Below are 4518 nucleotides of genomic sequence, written 5' to 3' on the forward strand. Positions count from 1 at the left end.
GATCTTCACCTTCAAAGCACTAAGTAAAAGAGCGTACACTCGCTGATACCAACTTACCTGTTTAGAGTAGGTTACTTTCAACACCTTGGGTACTTCTGGCCCGTCCCATAGTATAAATTAGCTAAATTCATATAATGTGGTTAAAGATACCAAAATGTGTAATCTATTCCAAATGATTTATTACAGAAAAAGGGGATGGAAATAACTTGATGATTTTAACACAACAAAATTAAAAATTGGAAAAAAATATCAGTAACTCAATTATAAGTTTTACATGTGATAAAATGAATAAGTGAATTTACAACAAAAAACTTGAAAACGTTAAACGGAATTAACACGTGGATTAAACCTCAAACAGAATAAATAAGTCAAAACATTCTGATCAACAATTTGTGCGGTAGGATGCTGTGAGGTCCCAACATGTGGTCAGTGACCTCAAGCAATTACCAAGATCAAAAAAATATGAATACATTAATTTCCATGCACGCAGCCCGAAAGATGTAATGCCAAAATAATACCTAAACTTAACTTATGAGAAATTGAAACTTATCTAAAGGGGGAATGGCCATTAGTTAAACTCACAAGATTTTTATATGTTGTGGGCGCCCGTGTCCTAAATGTGGCGGTCTTCAGTTTGCTCACTAGGCCTACAGCACTTATTCTGCAGAGTCAACGGCCCCCACCAAGCTCTCCAACTAGCCCCCAAGACTGGAACCGACGTGCTGTAGAATTAGCAGCTATGCACTAACACTGGTCATCTGCTTGACCTCTTCTACGACGTATTCTTGGCTAGTTATTGTGTAAGGGGACAGGCTAGTGATGGAGAGTGGGAGCACGAGGTTGACATTGGAGCCTGACTGGGAAGCTCCGTTTCGTACCGTGGCCTGTATGTTTGTGAGGTCGAGTTCAGGTCAGCTGCGTCCTCCTTCCTTCCCAAAAAAAAGCGTATCTTGGTGCGTAGGCCTACAGTCTTGAGGTGCCAACTCTCATTTAGGACAGGCTCAAAAACCTTATTCCTTGTGAATTTCAAGCAAGACACTTATTTAGAATACAAGGAGAAATCTTGCAACTCCAGGGGGCAAAGATAATCCTAATTCTAAACATCTGGCATACAGAATAAAAAATGAAAGTAAAAGGTAATTTAGCAAGTCGGGCTTACGTGTGTGGACAACCATACCTCCTAGACTAGCAGACTTCAGTTGTAATTAAGAGATTTAAAATACTGTACCTAAATACTTACGGTAGAATAATGTATACAAACAACACCAAAGTATTAATCTTGGGACACTCGCTTAAGAAAGAGACATTACTCACATTTTTCCCTACCGTGACGTCACGAACAATAACAAAGTCTACGTATGAACTATGAAGAAGAAGAGTAGTGAAGAAAATTCTTCACACTTTGCTCAATCCAATGAGTGGTTATATTGAAAGAATTTCCAGAGTAAAAAAGTGAAAAAGAATGAAACCTTGACACAGACCAAAGAGAAAGAAACTTATTTTTCATAACTGACTCATTCGTTCATGATTTGTCTCAGTTGTTTGAGCTTAGTTTCTTTCTTCTTTTTTTGTTTTGATAAGTTCGATTATGTTTTTCTTTATAAGATTTTTATATTACGCAGTTCAATATAGTTTTAAAAGTTACGTGAACGATATGAATTTCTGACAATTTAAAACATTGTAATCTGTATTAAAGAATTGAAAACATTCCATTAAGAGATAGTTCCAGAAATAATGTTTCTTTTCAATTTTTACTATTTAATAATTACTCTGAGGTTTAGTAAAAGAAATGAAGATTTCAGACTGAAAGAATTAAAAAGAAAAAAAAAACTTAATTTCCCCTAGAAAAAACAAAGAAAAAATTAAATTCGGCAATGCAAGTTTTTGGTAAACCGACATATAATAAGTCTTTTATTTGATTTGTTACTGTTGTTAGAATATTTGATTTCAATTGTTCATTACTTCTTATATCGTCTATCTATTTTCTTATTTCCTTTCCTCACTGGGCTATTTTTCTCTGTTGGAACCCTTGGGGTTATAGCATCTTGCTTTTCCAACTATGATTGTAGCTTAGCTAATAATAATAATAATAATAATAATAATTATGACTGTTACCATAAGAGGACTTGAAGATGAAAGCCACCATAATCGATGCATTTCGGTCTTTTAGTTTTGTCTTATTTTTTTCTCTCCAATAACATGAAATTTTCGGATGCATTTATTGTTGCGGGTTACTCTGCGTTGTCAGCCTAAAAGTCTTTCTGGTTTCATTGAAATTTCAGTCGTCATACTTGAGTGATGGATGTGATAGAGCAGAGTTATGCGGAAGAGAAGCACATATCCTCGGTAAAGTGACGAGTTTGGTTCAAGGAGGGACTTGAAAAATAGTGTTTTAGTCACACGGAGGGATGTGAGGAGGAGCCCTAAAAATGACAATTAGATTTGGGTATAAAGCTGTGGCAGAGGAAAATGAGTTATGGACGGATTGTGTAATAGTTGATGTTTATCTGTGTGGTAAGGTGTTCTATACTGTGCACCGTTTCAACAGGTGGGATTCGTTCACGATTTACTTACGAAAGTGCAAATCATAACCGTTATATTGTATCCTCTCTTGAATTACCTTAGGTAGGCGAAGTTAACTAATACATGTTTTTATTACCCACTTGGAGAAGGAGTTGGCAGATGAGTTCCGCACTCTGGTATCTCAGCAAGTCCTGTGATGAAGCTACTTGGCCAGAACTCTTTTTCATAAGTCCAGTAAATAATGGTACCTAACTAACGCTGAGAAGATTCGAACTCGGTAGCAGAACTAGCATTGGTCTGACTGCTGCTCAGCTGCCTGGCCAGTCACTCACCCAGCTGACTACGGATTTGGTAGATGCCATAGTATCAACCTGGTATGTTCAACCATTGACATTGAGGAATAGGAAGTTCGGACGTATCTGTCTGAGTTACAATGCGCAGCATGATATGTGTCGAATGTTCGACTCAACAGAATCAAGTAGGTCAAAGATGGTGGTTCCTCAACATCCGGATCTCAGTATTGATAATGTTTCTTTAAATATGTATGACTCTCAAAATTTTTGGTGTGATTCTCGACAGTAAATTTACTTTTGAGAAACATATAAGGTCTGTGTCTTCTTCAATTTCACAAAAAATAGGCTTATTGAGAAAGTCTTTCAAGATTTTCGGTGATCAATCTATTCTGAAGAAGTGTTTTAATTCTTTCATTCTACCTTGTTTTGAGTATTGTTCTCCTGTCTGGTCTTCAGCTGCTGATTCTCATCTTAATTTGTTGGACAGAAACTTACGGTCTATTAAATTTCTTATTCCTGATCTAGATATTAATCTCTGGCATCGTCGTTCAATTAGTTCATTATGCATGTTGCATAAGATTTTTCATAACTCTGACCATCCTTTACATTCAGATCTCCCTGGACAATTCTATCCTGTTCGTAATACTAGGCAGGCAGTTAATTCTAATAGCCAGGCCTTCTCCATCACGAGGCTCAATACTACGCAGTACTCTAGAAGTTTTATTCCAGCTGTGACCAAGTTGTGGAATGATCTTCCTAATCGGGTGGTTGAATCAGTAGAACTTCAAAAGTTCAAAGTTGGAGCAAATGCTTTTTTGTTGACCAGGCGGACATAGTCTTTTTATAGTTTATTTATGACATATTTGTTTTTGATGTTGTTGATAGTTTATTATATGACATGTCTGTTTTGACGTTGTTTCTTATTTTAGAATGATTTATTGTTAATTTGTTCTCTTCATTTATTTATTTCCTTATTTCCTTTCCTCACTGGGCTATTTTTCCCTATTGGAGCCCCTGGGGTTATAGCATCTTGCTTTTCCAACTAGGGTTGTAGCTTGGATAGTAATAATAATAATGATAATAATAATAATAATAATGATAATCAGTTCTGCTGTTAGTAGTCGTCTGATGACGTCACATGAAAGGTCTCCATTATTTTATTTCGTGTTCTTTGATTTCCAATATATTTAATATTTGAAATATAGATTTATTTCATTATTGGAGTTTGTTATTATTGTAACAATATAAGGATGTTTCTTATTTCATTGAAATTATCAAGTTTTCCTTGAAAACATGTTTCTTTTGTTGGAAGTTTTGTTCGGACTTCGGAGTTCTGATACGACTTCAACATTAATTGTATAGAGAATAACTGGTTATTGAAAATATTGATAATCCAGTTATTGTATCATTATATTGTTATTCATTATCTTTCTCCATCTAGGAATGCCCCCCCCCCCCCCTGTTAACTACCTTACGTCCAAGTCTTCATTTCATAATTGTATTAAACATACGAACATTGGCTTAAGGGTTAAGGTATGGCAGAAATCCCGACAATTTTGTCGTCATATTAAAAACGTGTCCGAGAGAACATCTCGACTTATTTGGCACCTGTTGTCGCCGGGTTTTTAGCAGTGAATACACGCCGAGTTTATTATATTATCGTTAGGGGATGGATGAGTATATGTGAGGGGCCTGTTTGATA

Source organism: Palaemon carinicauda, unplaced genomic scaffold (genome assembly GCF_036898095.1).
Source record: "Palaemon carinicauda isolate YSFRI2023 unplaced genomic scaffold, ASM3689809v2 scaffold1133, whole genome shotgun sequence".
NCBI classification, from domain to species: Eukaryota; Metazoa; Arthropoda; class Malacostraca; order Decapoda; family Palaemonidae; genus Palaemon; species Palaemon carinicauda.